Source organism: Thunnus maccoyii, chromosome 4 (genome assembly GCF_910596095.1).
Source record: "Thunnus maccoyii chromosome 4, fThuMac1.1, whole genome shotgun sequence".
NCBI classification, from domain to species: Eukaryota; Metazoa; Chordata; class Actinopteri; order Scombriformes; family Scombridae; genus Thunnus; species Thunnus maccoyii.
In genome coordinates, this window is record NC_056536.1 from 3744686 (window position 1) to 3764865 (window position 20180).

The 20180-nt window shown below is 42.4% G+C and overlaps 4 long non-coding RNA genes across 4 annotated transcripts; all 4 read right to left on the reverse strand.

The window, feature by feature from the left end:
• Positions 1–2960: 2960 nt before the first annotated feature.
• LOC121896513 lies at positions 2961–4294 on the reverse strand. The gene is made up of 2 exons (XR_006096020.1): positions 3921–4294; positions 2961–3353 (listed from the first exon to the last, which is right to left on the reverse strand). It is a non-coding gene; the product is annotated as an uncharacterized LOC121896513 (long non-coding RNA).
• A 2527-nt stretch (positions 4295–6821) lies between these two features.
• On the reverse strand, positions 6822–8139 carry LOC121896514. Its single transcript, XR_006096021.1, has 2 exons — positions 7766–8139; positions 6822–7198 (listed from the first exon to the last, which is right to left on the reverse strand). It is a non-coding gene; the product is annotated as an uncharacterized LOC121896514 (long non-coding RNA).
• A 2527-nt stretch (positions 8140–10666) lies between these two features.
• Positions 10667–11984, reverse strand: LOC121895942. Its single transcript, XR_006095874.1, has 2 exons — positions 11611–11984; positions 10667–11043 (listed from the first exon to the last, which is right to left on the reverse strand). It is a non-coding gene; the product is annotated as an uncharacterized LOC121895942 (long non-coding RNA).
• Positions 11985–14511: 2527 nt separating this feature from the next.
• On the reverse strand, positions 14512–15829 carry LOC121895943. The gene is made up of 2 exons (XR_006095875.1): positions 15456–15829; positions 14512–14888 (listed from the first exon to the last, which is right to left on the reverse strand). It is a non-coding gene; the product is annotated as an uncharacterized LOC121895943 (long non-coding RNA).
• Between the last annotated feature and the right edge of the window lie 4351 nt (positions 15830–20180).

Below are 20180 nucleotides of genomic sequence, written 5' to 3' on the forward strand. Positions count from 1 at the left end.
CCAAAATATGTCCTTTCTGGGAGCTGCTATCTTGCTTGTGTTATGTCATTTGGAGCCAGAGTCTGCACAGTATAGTCAGGAGACAGGTTGATGGCCCGCAGAACATGCCCCCTCAGTCGTTCCACTGCCTGATGGAAGTTTCAGAGCGGCTGTCACAGCTGTCAGTCATGATGTCGGACCCCCATCTTTGGGAAAAGTTTGTTTGACATGTACTTTGATTTTTTAGTTTGGCTCATGTCCCATCCACTAACATGGAGAGGACAGGACTTATGACCTATACTGCAGCCAGCCACCAAGGGGCACTCAAGATGTTTTGGCTTCACTTTTGGAGAGCTGTCATGACATCCATCTTTATATACAGTCAATGCTCCAACCAAACACAGTTTAAATTGTTCACCTGCCCACCACTGTAGCTAACTGTTAACTTCAGATGATAACCAAAGCTAGCAATGCTAATTGATTTGTAAATAAACTAGCTACCCGTTGTAGCTAACAAACTGCTGTTGTATGTTAATGTTACTCCATTATTATTATCAGCTGTTTTGCACATCATTTGGATTATTGCTGTGTGAATGTCTACATATATGGGAGAAGTGAGTTAACTGGACCCTCTTCAGTCATATATGTAAGGATAAGGGGTGTTTTGACATGCATTTTAAGCTCACAAATGTTTACATTACCAGCAATGTGTTTATATATACAGACTACAAACTAAAGAAATATTGTAAATAATATAATAAATGTCATGTGTCCTATTTGATGGGTGTGAGACCTCCACTGGAAGGCTGATGCATAAACTCCCCTGCACCAGGATAACCTGGAAACAGCCAGGGGAAAACTAGCAGCAGTGTAAAGTCCATCATTCAGACAGTGACACATTTAGGTTGTTTTGACTCCGGCATATTTGATTTTAAATGAAATAATGACTGAAATGAAAGTGCTGACTTGGTTTTAAGTAGTTTTTTTGTATTTATGTCCATATTGGGTGGGGGGCATTTTGCTGGCATGGTTTGGGTCCACTTGTCCACTCAGAGGGAAGAGTCACTGCAAATCAACACAAAGTTGTTCTGAGTCATCACCTTTATCCTATGATGAAACATTTCTATCCTGATGTGAGTGGTCTCTTTCAGGATGACAATGCCCCAATTTATATGTTCAAAAGGGTTCACTGAATGTTTTGATGAGTATGAAAATGATGTGAGTCATAGTCTATACTATGGCCCTCGCAGTGACCAGATCTCAACCCAAATTCAACACCTATGAGAACTTTTGGACTGACGTGTTAGACAGCGCTCTCCACCACCATCAAAACAACAAATGAGGGAGTATCGTTTTGAAGAATGGTATAACTGACTTTTATAAAAAATAAACAAATAAATAAAAGTTGCCATTTTTTTCTTTTCATTTGAATGTATGTGATGTACATTGTTTGTATTGTATATTTTTTCGAATGGACTGAGTTTGACAAGAAAGTTGACATAACATAATATAAACGTGGTCAGGACATGGATAACTGATATGCAGATGAGAATAGAAGCCACCTTAATGCAGAAATGACAGAGGTTGTCACTCCGACACAGACCATCAGAAACCTGGATAATGTAAGACTCATACAGGCATATCCTGAACAGGACTAAAAGCAGAACACGTTGTAAGAGGCAAACAGTGGACGTGTAAAAGTACTTCATAGCAGTCTGTGTGTTGTTGACACGTTACAGACCAGTGATGTGAACCCAGTGATGTGGCGAAAATGTCAGTCAAGTGCGCCCCGCGCAGTGCCTCAAATTTACACAAACATACATAAATATACATAAACGTACATAAATATACATTCACGTATATAAATATACATAAACGTACATAAATGTATGCATGCAGTGAAGAAATAAAATTTAAAAAAAAAAAAAAGAAGCAGCATATATACAGGCTCTGAAGCACCCAGGGCCTCCCATACCAGCACAACAGACTGGGCCAGGTCTATGCACTGGCAGGGCCCCAAAGCGTCATGCACCGCCAGCTTGAGCTCAACCATGCATGACACCTGGTGGCTATCGAGGACTCCCCTCAGCTGCAGACGTGGGCCCAGGCGTGGGCTGCCATGGTGCTGCAGTGCATCAGAGCCTCCACGTCTCCTGTGAGGGTGTGTGGAATGGAGATTGATATCAGGAGGGGGTCCTATTTACAAACTCGGGTCAAAGCCTTCAAGCTGTCATTCATGACGTCAAATAAGCACTGCTGTCAACTGACAACTGATGGGACATCATTATGGACATCCTCTGTGGTGTCACATAGCCCTGGCATGATAGATGACGTCACCACAAACATTCAATAAAACAAACACGGAGGATGTCCATATTGATGTGTCATCAGTTCTCAGTTGACAGCAGTGGTCATTTGACGTCATCCATAACGCCATCAAGGCTCAGACCTTAGGTTGTGAACAGGAAGTCCTCCAGTCATCTGGCTGCTAACGAGGAGTCTCCTCCATGCTTCTCGTTACCTCCAGGTGAAGCCGCTGAGTTTAATCTGTCGGTGACACCTGGGGGCCCTACCAGCGCGCAGACCTGGCCAACTCTGTTTAATCGCTGCTGGTACGGGAGGCTCTGGCTCCATGGGAGTTTCAGAGCCTGAATATTTGCTATTTCCTTCTTTCATCCGCTTCTTTTTTTCTCCACAGGTTGTCCAGTTGTCCAGTTGCGGTTCAGGTGCGCCCGGCCAGATTTCCATGAATCCACTAAAGTGCGCTGGGCACGTCCCGACGCACTGCGCAGGGCGCACTTGATTGAGATTTTCGCCACATCACTCTTTAACTTGTCAATGGCACACCACCTGTTATTGAGTATGTAACCCACTAGGTGCTACAGGGTAAAGAATAAAGAATATATGGACCAGGGGCTAGGTTCGTAATGGGAGGGTTGAAAAGGGAATGGCAGACAAAACAGGTAAATGGAGCCACCAGGAACGTTTGAGGTAAGTTTACTGTACCAAGTTATAAAACATGAACATAAAATGCAGTGCAATTATCATCAATATCCCAAGATTTCACAGTCTTTCAGCAGAACTTGAATTGAAAGTGTCCATGAGTGTAATGTCCCTTTAATGTCTTTGCCATATCAGTCATTGCGCTCAAGTCAATGTTTTATGTCAAGTCAGGGGGAAAAATTCAAGTAGTCGGATGTGTGGTGGTCCTACCACACTGATACTTGAGTGGAAGCAAAAAAAGATACCAGGTCCTCTTCTCAGGTCTCGGTTCCTCACTCCTTAGGTTAAGAAGAGATCTCACTGGGGGCTCGCCATCTCCCATCCACAGGGAGAATCCAGATCCAGTTCTCTTGTTCTCAAAAAAACCCAGCCTGCATGAAGACAGGACTGTTATTTTCATGACGTCACTACTTTTCTCTAATGGCCATAGTAATATAATAATTCTCCACACATTACTGTAGCACAATAATGATTAAATGAATTCTCTCTTTTAACTGTACAGTTGTTGTTGTTTTTTTATCTCAATGTAAGTATTTCCCACATTTTATACATTTTTTTCAACCTTTTTATACATTTTTAATCAACCTTTTAAACATGAATTTAATCAACATGAATTTTAGCTGTTAACCCATGAATTATGATGTTTTAACTTTTAGTTATAAATGAACTTATCCATCAGTTTCATCATACAAGGTATCTCAATATAACTACACACACAGTAACAAAATAAACATCATACCTTACTTCTTCTAAATTATCAGAGCAATAATATTCAGTTTTTAACTCTTAAGATAGTTAACAGAAACAGTGAGCAGCAGTGATAAGCCAAGTTCAAGTGTTTATGGAGCACAGACACGTTTTCTGCCACCTCACACATCAACTCACAGTGTGGCTAATACACTTAGCATGCGCTGGCGCTAATTAGCTCGGCAACTCACCAAGACGATAATGCCAAAAGTACTACTACTCCTGGCTCACGGACCCTCGCACACCTCTGACGTCTTCACAAGACTATTTTATCTCATGGATATGTTAATAATCGCTGTTCTAACTCTCTATTTCTCATCCACTCCGACCGCTGCTGTTTTACCCGCACTGCAACTCACTGACTTCTGCGTAAAGAGAGGGTGGGACTTAACTCCCTCTAACCAATCATAAGTTTGCTCTAGTTGATATGACAAATAAGGACTGTGTGTGTAAAATAAGTCATTGACAGATTGATTAACAAATGAAAATGAGATAAATAAGGAAACTATAGAAAAATAAAGATATAATTGGACCCAATTCTCTACTGGGTTACAAGTACTTTAACACCTACACTGTTTGCCTGTTACAACTTGTCCTGGATTTAGTCCTGTTCGGGACATGTCTGCAGGCAGTCATCTCAGTCAATTGCGCCCCGCGCAGCGCAGATGTACATAAACGTACATAAATATATATTCACGTATATAAATATACATAAAAGTACATAAATATACATGAACGTACATAAATATACATAAATCTACATTCACGTACATAAATGTAGATAAATGTATGCATGCAGTGAAGAAAGAAAGCAAGAGGATAGAAAAGAAAAGAAAAGAAAGAAAAAAAGAAGCAGCAATATATACAGGCTCTGAAGCAACCAGGCTGCCTGAGCCTCCCATACCAGCACGACAGACTAGGCCAGATCTATGCACTGGCAGGGCCCCCCAGTGTCATGCATCGCGAGCTTGAGCTCAGCTGTGCACCGCGAGCTCGAGCTAAGCGGTGGACCGCGAGCTCGAGCTCAGCCATGCATGACACCTGGCGGCTATCGAGGACTCCCCTCGGCTGCGGACCGAGGCGACGGCTGCCGCATGCTGCTGCGGTGCATCAGAGCCTCCACGTCTCCTGTGAGGGAGTGTGGAATGGAGATTGATGGCAGGAGGGGGTCCTATTTATAAACTCGGTTCCAAGCCTTGACGCTGTCATTGATGACGTCAAATAAGCACTGCTGTCAACTGACAACTGATGACACATCAATATGGACATCCTCTGTGATGTCACATAGCCGTCACGACGAACATAAGATGAAATGAAAGAGTAAAATAAACATCTGAAACTCAAATTCATTGATAAATAGAATATTTCTCACAACAACAGGTGGAGTTAAGGGAAGCTTGATTGATGCCAATCACAACAGCTCCTCTCATAAGCAGCAGGCAGTTTAATGAGCCAAGAGCTCCGGAGAAAACTCTTCTTCCCAAGATAAAAAAAAAATATACACTTCCCTAAATATGACTATACAGCCCGAGCACACCGAATATTAACAGACAGCACCCACATTTATACAGTATGCCAAATATGCTTTGGAGTTAAGATTTGAATTTCGGTCGCAGGAGACACTGAAATTCCTGTCACCACGTGCAGTGTGCACATTGTTAGCAGACAATTAGCATATAATGTACAAAATATTACATGAAACCAGCAGGTTCTTGTAAATATTCCTTTTACACAAGTAATCAACTTTAAATCATTCCCAAATTGTGTCAGTAATGTTACTAGGCTGTATGATCTGTAAACGGTGTAACTTAGGAAAACATTGTCATAGAGTTAATATTGGATCATGAGGATGTCTTGTCATACTATGGGAAAACTGATGTCCTCCTGAGTGATGTATATCTCAGCAAAGGAGCAATTATGTGTTCTGATGTCAATTGTAATGGACATTTCTCACCCCAAAGCCCTCTGTGTTATGTGTGATGGTATTGTGGGAGCTGTGTATGAGGCCGGAAGATAATACTTTGCTTACTTCTTCCACCACCGTAAAAACTTGTGTTATAGTATACAACAAAATGGTTATAACACAATATAGGCTAGTTTTAGTGTTATAGTGATGTGTGTCTGTGGTGCTGCATTGATTGGTGCCATTGATAGTAAGTGCTCCTCTTCTCCAGATGGAGGCAGTGTGGGCCAGACTAAGCAGCATTGCTTTCTGAGGTTTCTTCCTGGAACATGAAGCTGTCACAGCTGTTTGTTGTAAAGTGTGCAGAGTGTAAAAAGACTGGGTCCCGCTGTATCGCTCAGGCTGCACTACAGCGTCTATTCACAGGCGCCATCCAACTACTGAGCGGCACGGGGGCTTTGACCTGCTCCGTTTCCGACCTGGGCCGGTGCACCCCTCCTCAGACCACCTGGTGGTCCCGAGCTCCCCCAGGAGCACCATATCCATACCCAACTTAGTGCCGACACCCCATCCACATAGTCCGCTGCAGTTCAGAGCTCCTGAGCTCAAGCCATCCTCCAGCCTCAGCCTCCCGGTAACTTGGATTACAGGCGCGCGCCACCGCACCCGGCCAGAGACACCTGATTCATCGCAGTTTTGGGATTTAACAAAAGTCATGTCGCCAACAAGCACGTTCCAGCGCCATCTAGCTTCCAAAATGCCAACTACAGTGTTGAAGGTTCATCAAACAGGTCAACACTTTCCCAAAGATCACTCACTGATAATGTCTCATCTTTTGAATAAAGATACATAGTTGTATAACATATGGCCAATTGCTCTTTTAATCTATGCTCATTATCAATTTATTCATATCATCCTATATACATACAGACGCTTGACAAATTCAAGGAAAAGCTGGTCCAGGTCTGAATGCTTGACCCCTACAGTGAGGGGATCTGGTGGCTCTGTTATGCTGTGTGGGGCATTTTGCTGGCATGGTTTGGGTCCACTTGTCCACTCAGAGGGAAGAGTCACTGCAAATCAACACAAAGTTGTTCTGAGTCATCACCTTTATCCTATGATGAAACATTTCGTAATGGGAGGGTTGAAAAGGGAATGGCAGGCAAAACAGGTAAACGGAGCCACGAGGAACGTTTGAGGTAAGTTTACTGTACCAAGTTATAAAACATGAACATAAAATGCAGTGCAATTATCATCAATATCTCAAGATTTCACAGTCTTTCAGCAGAACTTAGAGTGTAATGTCCCTTTAATGTCTTTGCCATATCAGTCAGCGCGCTCAAGTCAATGTTTTATGTCAAATCAGGGGGAAAAATTCAAGTAGTCGGATGTGTGGTGGTCCTACCACACTGATACTTGAGTGGAAGCAAAAAAAGATACCAGGTCCTCTTCTCAGGTCTCGGTTCCTCACTCCTTAGGTTAAGAAGAGATCTCACTGGGGGCTCGCCATCTCCCATCCACAGGGAGAATCCAGATCCAGTTCTCTTGTTCTCAAAAAAACCCAGCCTGCATGAAGACAGGACTGTTATTTTCATGACGTCACTACTTTTCTCTAATGGCCATAGTAATATAATAATTCTCCACACATTACTGTAGCACAATAATGATTAAATGAATTCTCTCTTTTAACTGTACAGTTGTTGTTGTTTTTTTATCTCAATGTAAGTATTTCCCACATTTTATACATTTTTTTCAACCTTTTTATACATTTTTAATCAACCTTTTAAACATGAATTTAATCAACATGAATTTTAGCTGTTAACCCATGAATTATGATGTTTTAACTTTTAGTTATAAATGAACTTATCCATCAGTTTCATCATACAAGGTATCTCAATATAACTACACACACAGTAACAAAATAAACATCATACCTTACTTCTTCTAAATTATCAGAGCAATAATATTCAGTTTTTAACTCTTAAGATAGTTAACAGAAACAGTGAGCAGCAGTGATAAGCCAAGTTCAAGTGTTTATGGAGCACAGACACGTTTTCTGCCACCTCACACATCAACTCACAGTGTGGCTAATACACTTAGCATGCGCTGGCGCTAATTAGCTCGGCAACTCACCAAGACGATAATGCCAAAAGTACTACTACTCCTGGCTCACGGACCCTCGCACACCTCTGACGTCTTCACAAGACTATTTTATCTCATGGATATGTTAATAATCGCTCTTCTAACTCTGTATTTCTCATCCACTCCGACCGCTGCTGTTTTACCCGCACTGCAACTCACTGACTTCTGCGTAAAGAGAGGGTGGGACTTAACTCCCTCTAACCAATCATAAGTTTGCTCTAGTTGATATGACAAATAAGGACTGTGTGTGTAAAATAAGTCATTGACAGATTGATTAACAAATGAAAATGAGATAAATAAGGAAACTATAGAAAAATAAAGATATAATTGGACCCAATTCTCTACTGGGTTACAAGTACTTTAACACCTACACTGTTTGCCTGTTACAACTTGTCCTGGATTTAGTCCTGTTCGGGACATGTCTGCAGGCAGTCATCTCAGTCAATTGCGCCCCGCGCAGCGCAGATGTACATAAACGTACATAAATATATATTCACGTATATAAATATACATAAAAGTACATAAATATACATGGACGTACATAAATATACATAAATCTACATTCACGTACATAAATGTAGATAAATGTATGCATGCAGTGAAGAAAGAAAGCAAGAGGATAGAAAAGAAAAGAAAAGAAAGAAAAAAAGAAGCAGCAATATATACAGGCTCTGAAGCAACCAGGCTGCCTGAGCCTCCCATACCAGCACGACAGACTAGGCCAGATCTATGCACTGGCAGGGCCCCCCGGTGTCATGCATCGCGAGCTTGAGCTCAGCTGTGCACCGCGAGCTCGAGCTAAGCGGTGGACCGCGAGCTCGAGCTCAGCCATGCATGACACCTGGCGGCTATCGAGGACTCCCCTCGGCTGCAGACCGAGGCGACGGCTGCCGCATGCTGCTGCGGTGCATCAGAGCCTCCACGTCTCCTGTGAGGGAGTGTGGAATGGAGATTGATGGCAGGAGGGGGTCCTATTTATAAACTCGGTTCCAAGCCTTGACGCTGTCATTGATGACGTCAAATAAGCACTGCTGTCAACTGACAACTGATGACACATCAATATGGACATCCTCTGTGATGTCACATAGCCGTCACGACGAACATAAGATGAAATGAAAGAGTAAAATAAACATCTGAAACTCAAATTCATTGATAAATAGAATATTTCTCACAACAACAGGTGGAGTTAAGGGAAGCTTGATTGATGCCAATCACAACAGCTCCTCTCATAAGCAGCAGGCAGTTTAATGAGCCAAGAGCTCCGGAGAAAACTCTTCTTCCCAAGATAAAAAAAATATATACACTTCCCTAAATATGACTATACAGCCCGAGCACACCGAATATTAACAGACAGCACCCACATTTATACAGTATGCCAAATATGCTTTGGAGTTAAGATTTGAATTTCGGTCGCAGGAGACACTGAAATTCCTGTCACCACGTGCAGTGTGCACATTGTTAGCAGACAATTAGCATATAATGTACAAAATATTACATGAAACCAGCAGGTTCTTGTAAATATTCCTTTTACACAAGTAATCAACTTTAAATCATTCCCAAATTGTGTCAGTAATGTTACTAGGCTGTATGATCTGTAAACGGTGTAACTTAGGAAAACATTGTCATAGAGTTAATATTGGATCATGAGGATGTCTTGTCATACTATGGGAAAACTGATGTCCTCCTGAGTGATGTATATCTCAGCAAAGGAGCAATTATGTGTTCTGATGTCAATTGTAATGGACATTTCTCACCCCAAAGCCCTCTGTGTTATGTGTGATGGTATTGTGGGAGCTGTGTATGAGGCCGGAAGATAATACTTTGCTTACTTCTTCCACCAGCGTAAAAACTTGTGTTATAGTATACAACAAAATAGTTATAACACAATATAGGCTAGTTTTAGTGTTATAGTGATGTGTGTCTGTGGTGCTGCATTGATTGGTGCCATTGATAGTAAGTGCTCCTCTTCTCCAGATGGAGGCAGTGTGGGCCAGACTAAGCAGCATTGCTTTCTGAGGTTTCTTCCTGGAACATGAAGCTGTCACAGCTGTTTGTTGTAAAGTGTGCAGAGTGTAAAAAGACTGGGTCCCGCTGTATCGCTCAGGCTGCACTACAGCGTCTATTCACAGGCGCCATCCAACTACTGAGCGGCACGGGGGCTTTGACCTGCTCCGTTTCCGACCTGGGCCGGTGCACCCCTCCTCAGACCACCTGGTGGTCCCGAGCTCCCCCAGGAGCACCATATCCATACCCAACTTAGTGCCGACACCCCATCCACATAGTCCGCTGCAGTTCAGAGCTCCTGAGCTCAAGCCATCCTCCAGCCTCAGCCTCCCGGTAACTTGGATTACAGGCGCGCGCCACCGCACCCGGCCAGAGACACCTGATTCATCGCAGTTTTGGGATTTAACAAAAGTCATGTCGCCAACAAGCACGTTCCAGCGCCATCTAGCTTCCAAAATGCCAACTACAGTGTTGAAGGTTCATCAAACAGGTCAACACTTTCCCAAAGATCACTCACTGATAATGTCTCATCTTTTGAATAAAGATACATAGTTGTATAACATATGGCCAATTGCTCTTTTAATCTATGCTCATTATCAATTTATTCATATCATCCTATATACATACAGACGCTTGACAAATTCAAGGAAAAGCTGGTCCAGGTCTGAATGCTTGACCCCTACAGTGAGGGGATCTGGTGGCTCTGTTATGCTGTGTGGGGCATTTTGCTGGCATGGTTTGGGTCCACTTGTCCACTCAGAGGGAAGAGTCACTGCAAATCAACACAAAGTTGTTCTGAGTCATCACCTTTATCCTATGATGAAACATTTCGTAATGGGAGGGTTGAAAAGGGAATGGCAGGCAAAACAGGTAAACGGAGCCACGAGGAACGTTTGAGGTAAGTTTACTGTACCAAGTTATAAAACATGAACATAAAATGCAGTGCAATTATCATCAATATCTCAAGATTTCACAGTCTTTCAGCAGAACTTAGAGTGTAATGTCCCTTTAATGTCTTTGCCATATCAGTCAGCGCGCTCAAGTCAATGTTTTATGTCAAATCAGGGGGAAAAATTCAAGTAGTCGGATGTGTGGTGGTCCTACCACACTGATACTTGAGTGGAAGCAAAAAAAGATACCAGGTCCTCTTCTCAGGTCTCGGTTCCTCACTCCTTAGGTTAAGAAGAGATCTCACTGGGGGCTCGCCATCTCCCATCCACAGGGAGAATCCAGATCCAGTTCTCTTGTTCTCAAAAAAACCCAGCCTGCATGAAGACAGGACTGTTATTTTCATGACGTCACTACTTTTCTCTAATGGCCATAGTAATATAATAATTCTCCACACATTACTGTAGCACAATAATGATTAAATGAATTCTCTCTTTTAACTGTACAGTTGTTGTTGTTTTTTTATCTCAATGTAAGTATTTCCCACATTTTATACATTTTTTTCAACCTTTTTATACATTTTTAATCAACCTTTTAAACATGAATTTAATCAACATGAATTTTAGCTGTTAACCCATGAATTATGATGTTTTAACTTTTAGTTATAAATGAACTTATCCATCACTTTCATCATACAAGGTATCTCAATATAACTACACACACAGTAACAAAATAAACATCATACCTTACTTCTTCTAAATTATCAGAGCAATAATATTCAGTTTTTAACTCTTAAGATAGTTAACAGAAACAGTGAGCAGCAGTGATAAGCCAAGTTCAAGTGTTTATGGAGCACAGACACGTTTTCTGCCACCTCACACATCAACTCACAGTGTGGCTAATACACTTAGCATGCGCTGGCGCTAATTAGCTCGGCAACTCACCAAGACGATAATGCCAAAAGTACTACTACTCCTGGCTCACGGACCCTCGCACACCTCTGACGTCTTCACAAGACTATTTTATCTCATGGATATGTTAATAATCGCTCTTCTAACTCTGTATTTCTCATCCACTCCGACCGCTGCTGTTTTACCCGCACTGCAACTCACTGACTTCTGCGTAAAGAGAGGGTGGGACTTAACTCCCTCTAACCAATCATAAGTTTGCTCTAGTTGATATGACAAATAAGGACTGTGTGTGTAAAATAAGTCATTGACAGATTGATTAACAAATGAAAATGAGATAAATAAGGAAACTATAGAAAAATAAAGATATAATTGGACCCAATTCTCTACTGGGTTACAAGTACTTTAACACCTACACTGTTTGCCTGTTACAACTTGTCCTGGATTTAGTCCTGTTCGGGACATGTCTGCAGGCAGTCATCTCAGTCAATTGCGCCCCGCGCAGCGCAGATGTACATAAACGTACATAAATATATATTCACGTATATAAATATACATAAAAGTACATAAATATACATGGACGTACATAAATATACATAAATCTACATTCACGTACATAAATGTAGATAAATGTATGCATGCAGTGAAGAAAGAAAGCAAGAGGATAGAAAAGAAAAGAAAAGAAAGAAAAAAAGAAGCAGCAATATATACAGGCTCTGAAGCAACCAGGCTGCCTGAGCCTCCCATACCAGCACGACAGACTAGGCCAGATCTATGCACTGGCAGGGCCCCCCGGTGTCATGCATCGCGAGCTTGAGCTCAGCTGTGCACCGCGAGCTCGAGCTAAGCGGTGGACCGCGAGCTCGAGCTCAGCCATGCATGACACCTGGCGGCTATCGAGGACTCCCCTCGGCTGCGGACCGAGGCGACGGCTGCCGCATGCTGCTGCGGTGCATCAGAGCCTCCACGTCTCCTGTGAGGGAGTGTGGAATGGAGATTGATGGCAGGAGGGGGTCCTATTTATAAACTCGGTTCCAAGCCTTGACGCTGTCATTGATGACGTCAAATAAGCACTGCTGTCAACTGACAACTGATGACACATCAATATGGACATCCTCTGTGATGTCACATAGCCGTCACGACGAACATAAGATGAAATGAAAGAGTAAAATAAACATCTGAAACTCAAATTCATTGATAAATAGAATATTTCTCACAACAACAGGTGGAGTTAAGGGAAGCTTGATTGATGCCAATCACAACAGCTCCTCTCATAAGCAGCAGGCAGTTTAATGAGCCAAGAGCTCCGGAGAAAACTCTTCTTCCCAAGATAAAAAAAAAATATACACTTCCCTAAATATGACTATACAGCCCGAGCACACCGAATATTAACAGACAGCACCCACATTTATACAGTATGCCAAATATGCTTTGGAGTTAAGATTTGAATTTCGGTCGCAGGAGACACTGAAATTCCTGTCACCACGTGCAGTGTGCACATTGTTAGCAGACAATTAGCATATAATGTACAAAATATTACATGAAACCAGCAGGTTCTTGTAAATATTCCTTTTACACAAGTAATCAACTTTAAATCATTCCCAAATTGTGTCAGTAATGTTACTAGGCTGTATGATCTGTAAACGGTGTAACTTAGGAAAACATTGTCATAGAGTTAATATTGGATCATGAGGATGTCTTGTCATACTATGGGAAAACTGATGTCCTCCTGAGTGATGTATATCTCAGCAAAGGAGCAATTATGTGTTCTGATGTCAATTGTAATGGACATTTCTCACCCCAAAGCCCTCTGTGTTATGTGTGATGGTATTGTGGGAGCTGTGTATGAGGCCGGAAGATAATACTTTGCTTACTTCTTCCACCAGCGTAAAAACTTGTGTTATAGTATACAACAAAATAGTTATAACACAATATAGGCTAGTTTTAGTGTTATAGTGATGTGTGTCTGTGGTGCTGCATTGATTGGTGCCATTGATAGTAAGTGCTCCTCTTCTCCAGATGGAGGCAGTGTGGGCCAGACTAAGCAGCATTGCTTTCTGAGGTTTCTTCCTGGAACATGAAGCTGTCACAGCTGTTTGTTGTAAAGTGTGCAGAGTGTAAAAAGACTGGGTCCCGCTGTATCGCTCAGGCTGCACTACAGCGTCTATTCACAGGCGCCATCCAACTACTGAGCGGCACGGGGGCTTTGACCTGCTCCGTTTCCGACCTGGGCCGGTGCACCCCTCCTCAGACCACCTGGTGGTCCCGAGCTCCCCCAGGAGCACCATATCCATACCCAACTTAGTGCCGACACCCCATCCACATAGTCCGCTGCAGTTCAGAGCTCCTGAGCTCAAGCCATCCTCCAGCCTCAGCCTCCCGGTAACTTGGATTACAGGCGCGCGCCACCGCACCCGGCCAGAGACACCTGATTCATCGCAGTTTTGGGATTTAACAAAAGTCATGTCGCCAACAAGCACGTTCCAGCGCCATCTAGCTTCCAAAATGCCAACTACAGTGTTGAAGGTTCATCAAACAGGTCAACACTTTCCCAAAGATCACTCACTGATAATGTCTCATCTTTTGAATAAAGATACATAGTTGTATAACATATGGCCAATTGCTCTTTTAATCTATGCTCATTATCAATTTATTCATATCATCCTATATACATACAGACGCTTGACAAATTCAAGGAAAAGCTGGTCCAGGTCTGAATGCTTGACCCCTACAGTGAGGGGATCTGGTGGCTCTGTTATGCTGTGTGGGGCATTTTGCTGGCATGGTTTGGGTCCACTTGTCCACTCAGAGGGAAGAGTCACTGCAAATCAACACAAAGTTGTTCTGAGTCATCACCTTTATCCTATGATGAAACATTTCGTAATGGGAGGGTTGAAAAGGGAATGGCAGGCAAAACAGGTAAACGGAGCCACGAGGAACGTTTGAGGTAAGTTTACTGTACCAAGTTATAAAACATGAACATAAAATGCAGTGCAATTATCATCAATATCTCAAGATTTCACAGTCTTTCAGCAGAACTTAGAGTGTAATGTCCCTTTAATGTCTTTGCCATATCAGTCAGCGCGCTCAAGTCAATGTTTTATGTCAAATCAGGGGGAAAAATTCAAGTAGTCGGATGTGTGGTGGTCCTACCACACTGATACTTGAGTGGAAGCAAAAAAAGATACCAGGTCCTCTTCTCAGGTCTCGGTTCCTCACTCCTTAGGTTAAGAAGAGATCTCACTGGGGGCTCGCCATCTCCCATCCACAGGGAGAATCCAGATCCAGTTCTCTTGTTCTCAAAAAAACCCAGCCTGCATGAAGACAGGACTGTTATTTTCATGACGTCACTACTTTTCTCTAATGGCCATAGTAATATAATAATTCTCCACACATTACTGTAGCACAATAATGATTAAATGAATTCTCTCTTTTAACTGTACAGTTGTTGTTGTTTTTTTATCTCAATGTAAGTATTTCCCACATTTTATACATTTTTTTCAACCTTTTTATACATTTTTAATCAACCTTTTAAACATGAATTTAATCAACATGAATTTTAGCTGTTAACCCATGAATTATGATGTTTTAACTTTTAGTTATAAATGAACTTATCCATCACTTTCATCATACAAGGTATCTCAATATAACTACACACACAGTAACAAAATAAACATCATACCTTACTTCTTCTAAATTATCAGAGCAATAATATTCAGTTTTTAACTCTTAAGATAGTTAACAGAAACAGTGAGCAGCAGTGATAAGCCAAGTTCAAGTGTTTATGGAGCACAGACACGTTTTCTGCCACCTCACACATCAACTCACAGTGTGGCTAATACACTTAGCATGCGCTGGCGCTAATTAGCTCGGCAACTCACCAAGACGATAATGCCAAAAGTACTACTACTCCTGGCTCACGGACCCTCGCACACCTCTGACGTCTTCACAAGACTATTTTATCTCATGGATATGTTAATAATCGCTCTTCTAACTCTGTATTTCTCATCCACTCCGACCGCTGCTGTTTTACCCGCACTGCAACTCACTGACTTCTGCGTAAAGAGAGGGTGGGACTTAACTCCCTCTAACCAATCATAAGTTTGCTCTAGTTGATATGACAAATAAGGACTGTGTGTGTAAAATAAGTCATTGACAGATTGATTAACAAATGAAAATGAGATAAATAAGGAAACTATAGAAAAATAAAGATATAATTGGACCCAATTCTCTACTGGGTTACAAGTACTTTAACACCTACACTGTTTGCCTGTTACAACTTGTCCTGGATTTAGTCCTGTTCGGGACATGTCTGCAGGCAGTCATCTCAGTCAATTGCGCCCCGCGCAGCGCAGATGTACATAAACGTACATAAATATATATTCACGTATATAAATATACATAAAAGTACATAAATATACATGGACGTACATAAATATACATAAATCTACATTCACGTACATAAATGTAGATAAATGTATGCATGCAGTGAAGAAAGAAAGCAAGAGGATAGAAAAGAAAAGAAAAGAAAGAAAAAAAGAAGCAGCAATATATACAGGCTCTGAAGCAACCAGGCTGCCTGAGCCTCCCATACCAGCACGACAGACTAGGCCAGATCTATGCACTGGCAGGGCCCCCCGGTGTCATGCATCGCGAGCTTGAGCTCAGCTGTGCACCGCGAGCTCGAGCTAAGCGGTGGACCGCGAGCTCGAGCTCAGCCATGCATGACACCTGGCGGCTATCGAGGACTCCCCTCGGCTGCGGACCGAGGCGACGGCTGCCGCATGCTGCTGCGGTGCATCAGAGCCTCCACGTCTCCTGTGAGGGAGTGTGGAATGGAGATTGATGGCAGGAGGGGGTCCTATTTATAAACTCGGTTCCAAGCCTTGACGCTGTCATTGATGACGTCAAATAAGCACTGCTGTCAACTGACAACTGATGACACATCAATATGGACATCCTCTGTGATGTCACATAGCCGTCACGACGAACATAAGATGAAATGAAAGAGTAAAATAAACATCTGAAACTCAAATTCATTGATAAATAGAATATTTCTCACAACAACAGGTGGAGTTAAGGGAAGCTTGATTGATGCCAATCACAACAGCTCCTCTCATAAGCAGCAGGCAGTTTAATGAGCCAAGAGCTCCGGAGAAAACTCTTCTTCCCAAGATAAAAAAAAAATATACACTTCCCTAAATATGACTATACAGCCCGAGCACACCGAATATTAACAGACAGCACCCACATTTATACAGTATGCCAAATATGCTTTGGAGGTAAGATTTGAATTTCGGTCGCAGGAGACACTGAAATTCCTGTCACCACGTGCAGTGTGCACATTGTTAGCAGACAATTAGCATATAATGTACAAAATATTACATGAAACCAGCAGGTTCTTGCAAATATTCCTTTTACACAAGTAATCAACTTTAAATCATTCCCAAATTGTGTCAGTAATGTTACTAGGCTGTATGATCTGTAAACGGTGTAACTTAGGAAAACATTGTCATAGAGTTAATATTGGATCATGAGGATGTCTTGTCATACTATGGGAAAACTGATGTCCTCCTGAGTGATGTATATCTCAGCAAAGGAGCAATTATGTGTTCTGATGTCAATTGTAATGGACATTTCTCACCCCAAAGCCCTCTGTGTTATGTGTGATGGTATTGTGGGAGCTGTGTATGAGGCCGGAAGATAATACTTTGCTTACTTCTTCCACCACCGTAAAAACTTGTGTTATAGTATACAACAAAATAGTTATAACACAATATAGGCTAGTTTTAGTGTTATAGTGATGTGTGTCTGTGGTGCTGCATTGATTGGTGCGATTGATAGTAAGTGCTCCTCTTCTCCAGATGGAGGCAGTGTGGGCCAGACTAAGCAGCATTGCTTTCTGAGGTTTCTTCCTGGAACATGAAGCTGTCACAGCTGTTTGTTGTAAAGTGTGCAGAGTGTAAAAAGACTGGGTCCCGCTGTATCGCTCAGGCTGCACTACAGCGTCTATTCACAGGCGCCATCCAACTACTGAGTGGCACGGGGGCTTTGACCTGCTCCGTTTCCGACCTGGGCCGGTGCACCCCTCCTCAGACCACCTGGTGGTCCCGAGCTCCCCCAGGAGCACCATATCCATACCCAACTTAGTGCCGACACCCCATCCACATAGTCCGCTGCAGTTCAGAGCTCCTGAGCTCAAGCCATCCTCCAGCCTCAGCCTCCCGGTAACTTGGATTACAGGCGCGCGCCACCGCACCCGGCCAGAGACACCTGATTCATCGCAGTTTTGGGATTTAACAAAAGTCATGTCGCCAACAAGCACGTTCCAGCGCCATCTAGCTTCCAAAATGCCAACTACAGTGTTGAAGGTTCATCAAACAGGTCAACACTTTCCCAAAGATCACTCACTGATAATGTCTCATCTTTTGAATAAAGATACATAGTTGTATAACATATGGCCAATTGCTCTTTTAATCTATGCTCATTATCAATTTATTCATATCATCCTATATACATACAGAGGCTTGACAAATTCAAGGAAAAGCTGCTCCAGGTCTGAATGCTTGACCCCTACAGTGAGGGGATCTGGTGGCTCTGTTATGCTGTGGGGGGCATTTTGCTGGCATGGTTTGGGTCCACTTGTCCACTCAGAGGGAAGAGTCACTGCAAATCAACACAAAGTTGTTCTGAGTCATCACCTTTATCCTATGATGAAACATTTCTATCCTGATGTGAGTGGTCTCTTTCAGGATGACAATGCCCCAATTTATATGTTCAAAAGGGTTCACTGAATGTTTTGATGAGTATGAAAATGATGTGAGTCATAGTCTATACTATGGCCCTCGCAGTGACCAGATCTCAACCCAAATTCAACACCTATGAGAACTTTTGGACTGACGTGTTAGACAGCGCTCTCCACCACCATCAAAACAACAAATGAGGGAGTATCGTTTTGAAGAATGGTATAAGTGACTTTTATAAAAAAATAAACAAATAAATAAAAATTGCCATTTTTTTCTTTTCATTTGAATGTATGTGATGTACATTGTTTGTATTGTATATTTTTTCGAATGGACTGAGTTTGACAAGAAAGTTGACATAACATAATATAAACGTGGTCAGGACATGGATAACTGATATGCAGATGAGAATAGAAGCCACCTTAATGCAGAAATGACAGAGGTTGTCACTCCGACACAGACCATCAGAAACCTGGATAATGTAAGACTCATACAGGCATATCCTGAACAGGACTAAAAGCAGAACACGTTGTAAGAGGCAAACAGTGGACATGTAAAAGTACTTCATAGCAGTCTGTGTGTTGTTGACACGTTACAGACCAGTGATGTGAACCCAGTGATGTGGCGAAAATGTCAGTCAAGTGCGCCCCGCGCAGTGCCTCAAATGTACACAAACATACATAAACGTACATAAATATACATAAACGTACATAAATATACATTCTCGTATATAAATATACATAAACACACATAAATATACATTAATGTATATAAATATACATAAACGTACATAAATGTATGCATGCAGTGAAGAAATAAAATTTAACAAAAAGAAGCGGCATATTCTCCCCGAAGTGACGTGCTGACGTGCTACGGTAAGCGTATTGTATCATTTCCGGTTGCCGACTGTGTCTACTGATAGCGTTGTTGCTGCTCTCATCTCAGTTGATTTTCCTATATATATCACATTACTGTGGATTAATATCTGCTGTATATTTAAACTTTCGCTAGTTTTACACAAGCACTCTCAGCGCTTTTCTCTTAGCGACTTTTCTCGCTAATCGCACAAGTTGTTAGTCACTTTAGCTCTGCAGCTAGCACTAGCAGCTAACTTAAACTAAGCAGTTAGCGATGGCTTCTCTCTCTCCCTCTCGTTCTCCTGCTCTCTCTTGCTCGGTGTGTCAAATGTTTCGTTATTCCTCTGCCTCCTTTAGCGATAGTGGTAAGTGTAATAAGTGTAGTTTATTTGCAGCACTGGATGCAAGGCTTAGTGAATTGGAAGCGCGGTTCCGCACCATGGAAAAACAATCAGCTGCTAATATAGTTAGCCAGCCCCTAGTATCCGGTGCGGGCCGACCTAGCGTAGCTCCCACTCCCACGGTAGCTCCCACTCCCACGGTAGCTCCCGAGCAGCCGGGAAGCCAGGGCGGCTGGGTGACTGTCCGAAGAAAGCATAGCCCTAAGCAGAAGCCCACGGTTCACCACCAACCAGTTCATGTTTCTAACAGGTTCTCCCCACTCAGCAACACACCCGCTGAGAAACAAACTCTGATTATTGGCAGCTCCATAGTCAGAAACGTGAAGTTAGCGACACCAGCAGCCATAGTTAAATGTATTCCTGGGGCCAGAGCGGGCGACACTGAGTCAAATTTAAAACTGCTGGCTAAGAATAAACGTAAATATGGTACTATTGTCATCCATGTCGGCGGCAACGACTCCCGATTACGCCAATCGGAGATCACCAAAATTAATGTTGAGTCGGTGTGTACATTTGCAAAAACTATGTCGGACTTCGTAATTTTCTCTGGACCGCTCCCTAATCTGACCAGTGATGACATGTATAGCCGCATGTCACAATTCAAC